The sequence below is a fragment of the Microtus pennsylvanicus genome, chromosome X, assembly GCF_037038515.1.
Source record: "Microtus pennsylvanicus isolate mMicPen1 chromosome X, mMicPen1.hap1, whole genome shotgun sequence".
NCBI classification, from domain to species: domain Eukaryota; kingdom Metazoa; phylum Chordata; class Mammalia; order Rodentia; family Cricetidae; genus Microtus; species Microtus pennsylvanicus.
The window spans coordinates 42,399,206-42,412,763 of NC_134601.1; the positions used below are offsets into that span (position 1 = coordinate 42,399,206).

A 13,558-nucleotide genomic window follows, 5' to 3' on the forward strand; every position below is an offset into this window, starting at 1 on the left:
CCACATAATTAGCTGCTAGTCACCACACTAAGTACATGAAGATAGTGAAGCAAGTAACAGAAAAGGTATTTGCTTTTGTGTAAGTCCTCAGTCTAGAAGAAATTAGCAAAAGCATGCAAACACACTGCAATAAAGAAAAAAAAACCTGTGGTCAGTTTTGAAAGCCTGAAGCACCAGCACTCTTTGGAGGGCAGGAAAGGAGAGGTTCCAGGAAGAGAAAAGAGAGGAGATAAAAGCTTAACTTAATGGTCCAGAAGTTATAAAGACACACTCAGGGAGTACAAAGTAGTCTTTTTGCCTAGGCACAAAGCAATGCCAAGGAAACGGTAAGACAAGATACTAGAGAGGTGAGCAGCTGCCAGGTCACATAAAACCTAAGTAAGAGGCCATGTGAAAGATTTGGAATTGCTCCTTCCACCAACAAAATCCTATGATTCTGCTAAAAATGAAGCTGGGGCATGTGCCTAAGATCACAGGGCTCAAACTGGCTCTTTCCTCCATTAAAAACACATTTTAGGACTTCTGGTTAGTTGCAGGAGGTCTGTCTTTGGACTTTGCTACATATTAAATGAGCTTTTGCAAGCTGCTCTGGGAACCTGACCCACCAGAAGAATATTGTGTCCATGGGAAAGTGCAACCTGAATTCTAAACAGACTTCCAAAGATGCTTTTGGGAAAAAAACCTATTCAACAGTTGCTGGAGAATGCCTGGAAAGCAACGAAATCCAGGACCATGCTTTGCTCCACTGAAAACAAAAAAAGACTGAAGCCTAGTGTAGTGGCACAGGCCTTTAATCTCAGTGCTCTGGAGGCAGAGACAGGCAGATCTGAGTTGGAGGCCACCATGGTCTACAAATCAAGTTCCAGGACAGCCAGGGCTACTATTACACAGTGAAGCCCTGTCTCAAAAAAGAAAAAGTAAAATGAAAGAAAGAGATGGAGAGAAGAGAGAGAGAGAGAGAGAGAGAGAGAGAGAGAGAGAGAGAGAGAGAGAGAGAGAAATACGTAGTACCTACTAATATATAGTATTCAAATACATAACCCACCCCCAGTATGTTAAACGTAACTGGCTGCTTTCACTATAAAGTCAAAACTAAAACAGAAGATACCATAACTTTAAAAGGCAACATGGATGACAACCAAGTCCTTTAACTTACAGTTTTCCTGTGCCCTTGCCCAATCAACTCTCAATTTTCCAAGCTTTAATTAAGGAGAGATGAGAGTGCCTCATACCATCTGATCTTACCCCAAGGCTTCACTATTGTTTGGCCTTTCCTTTCACTAAAGATCCCTTAGCTATCCCCTCTGGCACTTAAAATGCCAGTTTTGTTTGTCTGTTTGTTGGCTTTTGGGGTTTTTTTCCTCCCCACTCCCAATAACAGTAGTATATGACTCAGAGGTACTGCGCTTCATTTACCAGAACCACCCTCCCCCCCCAGTCCTCCTCAGGTGATTGCATAGTGGCTCTTCTCAAAAGTGAGTGTGCGCAATTATCAGCGGGAGGAGAGTGGATTAAAATCCATATTCATAGCCGGGCACAGTGACACGTGCCTGCCAACCTAGCACTCAGGAGGCCGAGGCAAGTGCATTGTAACAAGCTGAAGGATGCGAGTAGGGCCACGGTGGATTAAAGAGTGAAATTCTTTTCTTTTTTTTTCAAAAAACAGAAAACCATCAATGCATGCCGTATTCATAGACCAGCCTCCCTCCCTTCCTCCTCCGTGGGATCTGGACGCACTAGGTCAGCAGGAACACTCAGGAATTAGCATATTTAACAAACACCCTGAGAGACTGTGAAGCCGGAAGAGTCAAGGGCTGACAAGCACCACTCTGGGTATTTTAGCCAGCCAAGCCCCAATCCTGAAATGAGAAGAGTGGCAAAGAGCCAGATGTTCGTGCTATCTCCCATTAGATAAAGAACTTAAACAGGGAGCGTTTCAAAAGAAGGAACAGAAAAGAAAACTTGTGAAAAATATTAATTTGCATGACCCACCCCAATCTGTCCCAGCCTCTTACCTCTTGCTAGATGTTTCCATTTCTGTTTCTATTTCCGGGGTTCAATGCCACTGTGATGGGAGGAAAGGCCAAGGTGGGCCGGTCTTCTCTAATTCACGTGAATGGTTTTCCCAAATACATGAATAGTCAAGACGAACTATGTGAAAGGCAAATCCTCTTGAGCTGAGAGGTTAAATGAGATAAAAAAAAAAGGCCCCCTGCTGGCGCGGAGCTGTGAGGTGACAAATGAACTGTCAGGGTCCCTGCCTAGTTTCTTCTGTGCTGTTGTGCCAGGAACAAGGAAGGCCTCACAGCTCACAGCTCACAGCACCAGGACTAAGCTGGAGAAAAACAAGCACGCGGCTTGGGTTTTTCCACTCTTCCCAGCAATGCCTTCAATGTCGTCAGCATTGCATGTGAGCCCCAACTGGTACCTGACAGCTGCTGGCTCAAGCCAATGGTAGAAGAGGAAGGGGCTTCCTCTAGATTCAATGTGAGAAAATGGAGCCCAGAGCAAGCTGGCTCCAGAGGACAGCTCTGTGGGGAGAATGAGGTATTAATAGAAGCCGGCCTCAGAATTGGGTAGCTGTGGAGAGAGGCTCCTCTGTCTCTCGGGGTTACCTTCGCTCCTCCCTTATAAGCTCCCTCTGCCTCGTGGCTTCTGTCTCCACACAACACCAGCATTGGCCTGGCTTACCATGGTTGCCTGCCTTCCAGTTTACCTTTGTCCCTGTTGCAAACTGCCATCGGCAGCCTCTTAGATGCCCAATTCTAATTTCCTGGGAGAGGAACACAAATTGCATGGGCTCGTCTTGTCAAGCCTGTGTTCCTCTCCACTTGATGGATGGGCTATCAAAGAAACAGGTGGCCCACTCTTCGTTCAATTGAGCCGTGCCAGGAAGGCAGGCTCTCAGGCACAATTGCCTGTTGATCTTCTACCCCAGCACAGCTGGTACAGACACATTTTACCTTAGGAGGGAATCTGGTCAGAAAGAACAAAAAATATCTACATGCTGAATGCCTAGCTAAGAATTTGAAAGAAAAATGGTATGTTCACCCTTGAGCTTCAAACACGTACAATCTTGAGTATCTCCCCCTGCACCCCGCCCTCACATGTGTGAAATGTTCTGTCTTTGTATGGTATTTCTCTGCCTGCCCCCCTCTTTCTGTGTGTGTGTGTGTGTGTGTGTGTGTGTGTGTGTGTGTGTGTGTGTGTGTGTGCATTGCTGTTGTTGTTTTTGGAATGGAACCTAGAACAGCACACACACTAGGCAAACATTCTATAACTGAGTCGCAACTTCCAACTCTAAATCTTACCTTCTTAAGAAAAAAAGCTAGCATTTCACACCAAATCTGGAAACTGAGTCTCTTCATCCCTATTAAAAAAGCCTTGGTAGTCAGGCAGTGGTGGCGCATGCCTTTAATACCAGCATTCAGGAAGCCAAGGCAGGCGGATCTCTGTGAGTTCGAGGCCAGTCTGGTCTATAAGAGCTAGTTCCAGGACAGGCTCCAAAGCCACAAAGAAACCCTGTGTCAAAAAAAAAAAAAAAAAAAAAAAACCAGGAAGAAGTCTCAGTAAACTACTAAAAGCTACTAAAAGAATTGGCACAAGTTGAATAGAGGGGGCAACATCAGCTAGCAGCTCGCCCAAGGGAGGGAAGGAAGAAGAGGCTAAGACAGACAAATGCTAATAAACGGACAGCACTGGCTTGCAGCCCATCTCTCCACAAGCACTCGGTCCATTTGCTTTACACCCTATGATCATCTTATCTTCCAGTAAGTTCCACCAGATGCCATATGAGGTCAGTGTTCAACGTTAACTAGAACGGGGCAAGCAGCATCACAAACTGACAGATGGCAATTGAGAGCTTATCATTCTTGAATTATTTCATTCCCAGGAGGGAAAAATGCCAGAAAGTAAAGCGCACTATGTTGACAGCCACCTAATAATAGCTGTCCATACTTTCACTACCTCCTGGTTAACCCTTCCCCCAGATAACCTTCTCTTCCATCAATCCCCTGGTGTCAGAAAAACAAATTGCCACACCGGAGAACCTCAATAGGAGCTTTACTAGTGACAACGCCCAGGATAAAGAAACACAGACAACCACTGAGAGCAGAGAGATCAGAACCAAACAAGAAAATCTACTTGTAGATCATTTTACCTGAAAAACCTGGGGGTTAATTCCTAGCATATAAAAAACTGGGCACGGTGGTACAGACCTGGAATCCCAGCATTCTCAAGAGGTAAAGACAGGAGGGTCAGAAGTTTAACAACATTGTTGGCTGCACAGGGTGAGTTTAAACCAGTGTGGCCTACATAAGAAGCTGTCTCAAGGGGCGAGAGAATCCCTGAAAGAACTGAGGTGCATGTGATGTGCAGTCTTGGGTCTTAATTATCCCTGAGTAGTTTTAAGAGCTTTCTTGTAACTCATAACAGTATTAACTGATTTTTAAAAGGTTTTAATTAGCATATATTAATTATACACAATGAGCTTCATTATGACATTTTCACACATGCTTATAATCTATTTTGACCATATGCAAGCCCTGCTACCCTCTCTTGGCCCCTCCTCCCCTGACATCCTTCTTCCCAGTTAACCCCACTTCTATTTTAATACGTATATTCTTTCTTTCTTTCTTTCTTTCTTTCTTTCTTTCTTTCTTTCTTTCTTGTGACTCAATCAGTTTAATTATGGTGGCTTACAGAAACACAGCAACTTACTGGTAGCTATACAACTGGATAGTGTCTCTCCTTCCACTACCAACTGCCTATGGATCCTCAGGGAGAGGTGGAGCCTCCTGAGGCCATCCCAACCATTTGGTAAGTTATAGGAGCCAGAGGAGAAAAAAAATGGACAGTATGGTGGCTTGATTCACACTCAACAGCAGTTAGCAGCCTTTCTATCTAGTCCAGATGTCACCTACTATCCCGCTGCAAACTAGCTCTTCAAATACCTCTTAGCTTCCCTTTCACACAAGGGAAATTATGCAACTGTTAGAAGAAGAGAAATATTTCTTTTCACTGACCTGGAAAACACTCCAAAACTACTATTAAAGGGGACCGTTTCAGATACCAGGGAGCAGTGCCACTTCTGTGTTTCTAATGTGTAAAGACAAAGCCCTAACAGAATAAGCACTAGCTGTTACTAATGATTACCCGTGGCAGATGGGACTATGGAGGATTTTCACTTTCTATTTTTGCCATTTCTGACTTGCTCAAATTCTCTTTATAATACATGAGTTTCTACAATAAGGGGGAAAAGGCTATCTTTAACCCCTTACAGTTCTGTACTTGGTACATCAGAAAAGAACAAAGGTCTAATGATATAATTGAAGATCATGTTCCCTTTTAACTCTAAGGACAGTGATTTCAAACACTTGCAGTACACACACTGAAAGATGGTGTTAGGTTGTGCTAGCCAAGCACTCTACAAGGCCAGCCTGAAACATGAGATCCTCCTGTCTCTGCCTCCTCACCATCAGAATCCAGTTTAGTCTTATTCTACACTGTATGGTGGTTAGTTAATATTCTGGGAATCTAACAGCACTGGTGGAAAATTAAGGTCCCAAAATCATCAATTTTGAAGTATGACCCTGAGCCTCTGAGGCAATAGGTTTAGTTGCTGCTCAGCCTCAGGAGTTGAGACCAAACAGCAAGTAATTCCAGCGAGAAAGATGGGTGTAGGGGAAAGGTGAAGGCCAGGAGAATGGTGTACACCAAGAATCCATTCAGTTTTTGCTGTTTAAGAACCAATCATACAAGCCGGGCGGTGGTGGCGCACGCCTTTAATCCCAGCACTCGGGAGGCAGAGGCAGGCGGATCTCTGTGAGTTCGAGACCAGCCTGGTCTACAGAGCTAGTTCCAGGACAGGCTCCAAAGCCACAGAGAAACCCTGTCTCAAAAAAAAAAAAAAAAAAAAAAAAGGAACCAATCATACATGGTGTCATTACAAAAAGCGACTCTGCATACACTTGCTTAGAACGGAGAGGGGATGGATGGATAGATGGATGAATGAATGGATGGACAGATGGCTTAGTGGTTATACTCATGGGTTCCAACCACCTGGAACTCCAATTTCAGAGGATCCATCATCCTCTTCTGGCCTCAGGGGGCACTGGATGCACATGGTACAGAGACATAAACACGGGCAAAACCACCACACACAAGCAATAATAAAACTAAACCTATTTTTAAACACATACAGAAAAACATTGCTAGCTGAACTAGTAGAGTTGCTGCAACTGCCCCTAGGCTTTAGTCACTAGGGACATAGATGAAGGGGGACTGTGACACTGATTCCATTTCCCTAGATACCTAAGTAGAATAGGAACATATTCAGCCACTCCACTAAATGGAGGTTGTAGCTTGGGATAAAAGTAATCTCCCTGAAGCACATCAAATACATAAAAATATCAAATCACCAAGAATTTAAAGGTCACAGTTTACAGTGACTAAGAAGCTGGCCTGAGAGATTCTCCCTAGATTTCCTTACCTTCTGCCAGCTGCCTCTCTTAACCCTGAAGTAGGATTTAAGATATAGATTGTATCAGTCTTTCAGGAGTACGTTTCTTCTTATTCTTACAAGAGAGAGGATGATGGAAATGAGTGCAGCTGAGGGGGAGAACAGCCGAGTTAAGCTCGTAGGAGGAAGTCTCCACAGTGTTTGATCTGCTATCTAGGAGTATATTAATTACAATCTAGGATTGGTCATGGCTATCCCATCTTCCTTTTCAAAAATCCCCATTAGGGCAACTCCGGAGTCTCACACTTTTCCATGTCAGTGTAACATGACTGTTCTTCTCGGGGGCCATCCACTTCCTCCCATACCCATACACCACCCCTTCAGAAATTCTCCTCAACTACACAGAAAACTCACAGTCCAGAGCCACTCAGTCTCCTCAATCCAAAACCTGCTGAAGCTGTGCTTCTCAACCTTCCTAATGCTGTGACCCTTTCACACAGTTCCTCACACTGTGCTGAATGCCCTATCAGAAAATTATTTTCGTTGCTACTTCATAACTGCAATTTTGCTACTGTTGTGAACCATAATGTAAATATCTGTGTTTTTTGGTGGTCTTAGGCAAGTCCTGTGAAAGGGTCTTTCAATTCCCAAAGGGGTCAAGACCCACAGGTTGAAAACTGCTGTGCTAAAGGCTAGTTAGTGTTGCAATACAGGATGTGGCGTTAATCGATTACTGCTGTTATTTCTGAGCATTAAGAGAGCACCAGGAAAACTTCCCTTCAAACCAGGCCAGCTTTCCAGTGTAGGGGGTTATGAAACCCCAACAAACAAAATATGAGATTTTCCTGACTCAAAAACAATGCATCCGTGCTGGGTAGTGGTGGTCCACGCCTTTAATCCCAGCCCTAGGGAGGCAGAGAAAGGCACACGGATTTCTGTGAGATTAAGGCCAGCCTGGTCTACAAGAGCTAATTCTGGGGCAGGCCCCAGAGCTACAGAGAAACCCTGTCTCAAAAAAAAAATGCATCCTCTTCCACACCACTTTCTGCAGCAAACAAAGGCCACTTTACCACTTGCCAAAAGGCCAGCAGTAAAATCTGCCCTGTATCTACCTATGATCAAAATATATTTATAACCAAAAAGAGAAGGAAAATAAACACAGTAATTTAAAAAAAAGAATCCTTTTAAGCCGGGCCTGGCTGTACAGGCCTCTAATCTTAGCTATCCAAAAGGAGGACTCCAAGTTCAGAACTTTGTAAGGACTACAGTACAAGTTCAAGCGGAGCCTGGACAATTTAATGAGACCCTGTGTCAACACATCTAAAACAGGGCTGGGGCTGGAGCTCCAAGAAGCGCCCTTGTGCGCATGTGTGAGGCTAGCTCCCCAGGACTGACCCTGGAGACCCTCTTATACGAACCACACAAGGCGGACATCATTATCTCCACTGTAGAATAGGTAAACTGAGGGTTGAAGAAGTATAGAAAAGTGTCCAAGTTCAAAACAACTAACAAGAGATAGAGCCAAGATTTTAATTCATTAGCATCCAATTCTAGCACCTAGCAGAATTAAGCAACAACCAGGCATGTTGGCACATAGCTATAACCCTGCCATGAAGACCTCTGGTTGAAAGCCAGTCTTTGCTATCTAATGAGACTCCATCTTTTCAAAGATATCTACTCTTCTGAGCCTTGAACTATGCCACTTACATGACCAGCAGAGAAACCATACAAATATACTTGATTTCGCTAAACATAACAGGTGTACAGTTCCAAATTTATTTTAGTTTTTTGTTGTTGCTGTTTTATACTGGTTCTTATGTAACCCAGACTGGCCTAGAACTCATGTTGCAGACAAAAAATGACCTTGGATTTCTGATCCTCCCACCTCTACCTCCTAACCGCTGAGGTTACAGCTACTAGCCACTATACCAGTTGTAGTAGGACTCAAACCCAGAGCTCCGTGCAGACTAGGTGAGCACTCTACCACCTCCAGACAACCCCTGCCTCTGAAAATGTGTGCTGTCACATTTTTGGTTTTCCCCTTTCTTCCTACCCCACCCCCATGGCAACTCAGTCCAGAACTTTGTTGTTTCCTCTAAAGAGGCCTCCCTAAGGAAACTGTTTCACTATGCAAAAAAAAAAAAGTGCTTCCCCTAGATGTTGCAAGCTCTCTCCCCAGAGCAGGAAGGAAGACGGGGCCCACCAAAGGCCACTGAACAACCTCCGTGAGCACTGAACCATTGGGAAGTATACTAACATGTGGAGAATTGACTGCTGGCTATATCCCAAGGCCCCTTCTGGGTCAAGGGTTTCTGGAGATTTCTATATCTGGTTTAACTAGAATGAGTTTTCCCAAGAAACAGCTTGACCCTAGACTATGCAATCTCCCTTAACCAAAGTGGGCCTGGAAGTGCTGAGGACAGGGAGAGCAGAAATGGCAGTGGCTGGGCCAGATCAGCAGGCAGAGTGGGTTTGAAGAGAGAGAGACTAGCCTGAGCAGCCTTTTTCTTTAAGAGGGAGTCTAGAGGGCCTTAGGATAATAGCAGCTAATTATTAAGCTCATTTGTTGAAGTCATGACACAATTATGGAAACACAGGCAATGTAGTAAAGAAAGGGTGAGGGCAGGAAAGAGGAGGTAGAAGGAAAAAACCATAAATGTCTGCCCTAATTCAAGGTTAAGAAATGAAATCAGACATGGTGAGGTAGTGCATGCCTATAACCCTAGCACTCAGCCGAGGCAAGATGGGTACTACAAGTTTAAGGCCATCCAGGGCTCCAATATAAAACTATAAAAATAAATGATAAATGAAAATGAGATTTTAAAATATTTTCCAAAGAACAACTGTTAACAAAAGCAGTCTCCCATCATAGACCCACTGCAATCGTTTTCTCTTTTGAACCAAACCAATGTTTTATTCTCTTGCCACAGTTCTACCTAGACCTGAGCTAAAATTTCTAGACTGTCATAATTTCAATATTACTATGAACTTCTGTAAATATTTGGTTTCTAGGCTAAGGCTATGGCTCAGGCTTGCCTAGCATTCACAAGGTCACAAGGGTTTTGGTTAGTCACCAACTACTTTATAAGTCAGGTGTGCTGGCTCAGGCCTACATGTCCAGCATGTAGGAGTACAGAAAGAACGATCAGAAGGTTAAGGTCATAGGTCATCCTTGACTACATAGTGAATTCAAGGTGAGACTTGGTCTCAAAAAGAAATTCAACTGCCATTGGACATAAAAAAGTAAGACACTAAATGTTCTATATAATCTTGCACTGTCCCATACAATAGCTACAAGCTTCATTTTATTTAGTTTAAAGACACTGTGGCTACTCTTAAAAGTATTTTCAACTAAATAAAATGAAGGAAAAAACAAGACTGTCAGTTGCAGCAGCAACATATGAAATAGCCACACTTGACCAGTAGCTACCGTACTGCATCAGACAGAAAACCTGCCACCTCAGGGCTCGGTGGTGCATGCCTCTAATCCGGGCAGAGGCAGGCAGATTTCTGTTCATTCTGATGCCAGCCTGAGACTTAAAAAAAAAAAAACAGAAACTTTTGGAGCAATTCTATATGTGACTGAACAGTAGTCTCAGGTATACTAAAAATTATTTTTTACACTGCTTGTTAAACTTGATAATCCAGATTTCATAGAAAAAGAGCAACCAGACTCTCTTAAAAGACAACCCACCTTAAGTTATCAGCCAAGTTGTGGGAGATTCCAAAGAGTTCTGTGAACATATCAAGTAGTCGCGACAGGGCACATAAAAGAAGGAATAAGCAACAAGACCTTTGAATCCTTTCAACAAAGCACCAGGAGACTAACTACACTGTCCATTGCATACTCTGCCCTCTAAGCTCTGGGAGGTCCATACAAAACAAACAATGGCCCAGTCCCTCCTCTAGGAATGTCAGTACACAAGATAAAACCAAAATGGGGGCAGAAAGAGAGACGTGCCAAGAGCAAGGCACACTGTGCTACCGAGTTCAAAAGCCAAGCGATCATATCGAGTGGGAGGAACTAAGGGAGGCTGCACTGGCTGAAGTTCAATTCAGACCTAGAATGGGGACTAAAGGATGAATGAAACTGACACAGAGAGAGTCAGAGGAAGTATAAGAAAAAAAAGCCACGAGGAAAGGGGAATCGAGTTAGGTCCAATGTGCCTTTAGGAAAAAGTAACCCGAAAAGACTATGAGAAGGAATACTTATTGGAAATCCTTTCAATAATCATCCTAAAAATCAAAGAATTATGCATTAATCTCAATAGCACTTTTAAGAGTTTGCTTTACTAAGAATAGCTGCTGTTGACAAGAAGAAGGTGGCACAGGCTGTTCCTTATTACTGTGGAAATGGTAATGGCCATTTCATGGCTCAACACAACACTGAGCAGCAGCTTAGCATTCACATCCCCTGACTCATGGGAAAAGACCTAGGAAGTCATCTGCAACACACAGTTCTATACAGAGAACTTTTCTGTAATCGCCTTTACAACTACAAAGAATTAGAGGACATTGTCAGGTACGTAGTGTTGTAGTTATGTGATGGAATACTATACAGCCAGTATACACTGATTGCCATAAATTTTCAATATAGACAATATTTGTAATAATCCCCCCCAAATGGGGTCAAAGTTGATAAGATACAGTACAGTTACAACGGCATAAAAGTAATATATACATAGGAAAGACAGAAGAATGTTCAAATCTCAGTGGTGAAATCATGATTGCTTTTGATTCTGTATGTAGGGCCCGGAAAAGTATGCTCTACAAATCAAATCTGGCTCGCTGACTTATTAGATATAATGTGTAGTTGGAGCCCAGCCACACATACACTCATTTACATCTTGTCATTACCCGTGATTGCGCCTGCACTTCAGTAACGGTGTTGAGTAGCTGGGACCTGGCCCACAAATCTTTGCAATGTTCATTACTAAAGCCCATTTACAAGAAAAGGTTGCAAGTCTCTCTGTTTTCCAAATTCTCTATTACAAGGAATGCATTAGTATTTTCCCAAAAGGTGTATTTCCAATTGGGGATGGCCTTCATGGAACAGGGTCACAATTTCAGATAAACACCTGCAGCAGTAGAGATTTCTGAAGAAGGTGGGGCAGGATAGGACATGATCCGAGCTAATAAAACACTAAACCTGTCATTTAGGAAGACAGAATTTAAATGGTGTACCCATCAAAGTCAATGATTCAGCAACAGCTGGAATCCAGGGCCGCTCCTCATTTCCAGGAGGTTACTCTAAGGTTTGGCACGTTAGTCTTCAACTTTGATTGAACTCTATATGACACAGCCTCCTCCCTGTAGCAAGGACCAGTGGATCTTCCCCACAAAAGACAAGGAAAGGCTGGCTGTGTGACTGTGAGCTCTGGCTGGAGAGGCAGTTTAACGTTTAGTGATGTTTCAGGCTTCCTGAAGTTAACTTGTCCACTTCCAAGCTTTTTCCTGTCACCTAATTTACAACCTAGACGTGGCATGGGTGAACAAGGAGCTGACGCAGGGGAAAGTGAAGCAAGAGGCAGAAAGGAGAGACAAAAAAATGTATTCGACACTCCTGTCTCAAAGAGGCCTTCAAGGAGCTCTAAGATCTACCTGCCCTCAGAAACAGGGCCCAAAGACTCTGAAACCTGTCCCCAGCAAATGATTAAGTTTCACTTTTAGGAACTGGCTAGTGTTGTCTCTGTAGACCCAAACCTCCATATGCACAGGCGTCCTTTCCCCTCATCTGCCATGTCCTCACCTCCTGCCTCACGCTCATTTCCCCAGATGCCCACAAGCCACTGCCTCCAACCACTGTTTACCCTTCCTCTCAGCTTTGAACACAGCAAAGGGCGGAAATGATCTGAAGAGCAGGTTTCCTTTCAAATAAACACACTACCTACTTCCGTCCCTCCCTCCTTTCCTCCCTCCCTCCCTCTCTCTGTCTCTGTCTCTCTCTGTCTGTCTCTCTCTCTCTCTCTGTCTCTCTCTCTCTCTCTCTCTCTCTCACACACACACACACACACACATGCACAGAGACAGAGAAAGAGAGAAGAGAGATTAATCACTGGCAAAATGAAAAACGGCATTGTCTGTATTTCAACAAATGAATGCCGTGGATTTCATTTGAGGCATCTTAAAAAGAAGAACAATTTCCATGTAACTCTGCTCATTCATTTTTCATTTAATTTTATTTATATTGTACTTTATTGAAAAGAGAAAAGATATAGAATATACCAAGATGCTCAATTATTTAACAGATCATACTTAACATTATATATTTTAACACAGACCCGTACCAACAATTGTTCTCATGAGCTTTCTGAGCCATTTAGCTGCACTGCTCGCCTTCTAAATCAAATATAAGTAATTTGTTGTCATAGCAATGCCTTTTCCTACTCCAAAATAGTTCAATACATGCTTTGTTTCAGCAGGCAACTATCTGTCTACCAAAAATTGGTCATTATCTTCCATCTTCTTGACAAATGTCTTATTAAATTTATCTGCCTGGTTTTTACAATCATCAGGAGACAGTATTTCTATGCTACTTCCTGGCACCTGTACAGGAAAGGGGCTTACAGGACCTCTCTCAATAACTGCCTGCAAGGATAGCACAGCAAAGTCACAGGGTGACAGCCAATCTTAGAAGCCATGATGACAACCATCCTTGGCATTATTACCCAGCTTGTACAGTTTACAGAGCACTGACACTTATTTTACTGTATTCGAGGCAGGGCGAGGTGCTACCCATGATGCTTCTGTTACACCCGACACCACCATTATGGCATCACTAGAGGAAGTGACACTTATTCTATCCCTTCTTTTCTGAGGCTGAGTTCTGATCTTCTATCCTTCTGATGAGGTATATAGTAAGGTAATAAGGGCAATTACATAAAAAGTTGCTGGAATTACAGCAACAACAGTCATGGAATATCGTTTTGTCAGGGCCTTGTGCAATGGTCCAGCGATGCTATCAGAGATCATGTGGCAGTGAGTGCCAGTGTTAATGCTGATCTTGTGTGTGTGGTGAATGTTACAGTTTATTACCCAGCCTCATAGAAGTGATATAACTTGAACCGTACCGCTTTGCCACCCATCCCCACACACATA

General features: G+C 43.3%; 1 protein-coding gene across 6 annotated transcripts in view; it reads right to left on the bottom strand.

Moving 5' to 3' along the window:
* Tmem164 (transmembrane protein 164) overlaps nucleotides 1-13,558 on the bottom strand; it is a 219,783-nt gene that overhangs the window by 174,892 nt on the left and 31,333 nt on the right. The window contains exon 1 of one of the 6 annotated variants that reach the window (XM_075958325.1): nucleotides 2,016-2,171. The exons of the other annotated variants lie outside the window; for them this stretch is intronic. The gene's annotated coding sequence lies outside the window, so the exon portion shown is untranslated. Of the gene's footprint in view, nucleotides 1-2,015; nucleotides 2,172-13,558 lie in introns of those variants that run through there. 6 annotated transcript variants of the gene reach the window in all.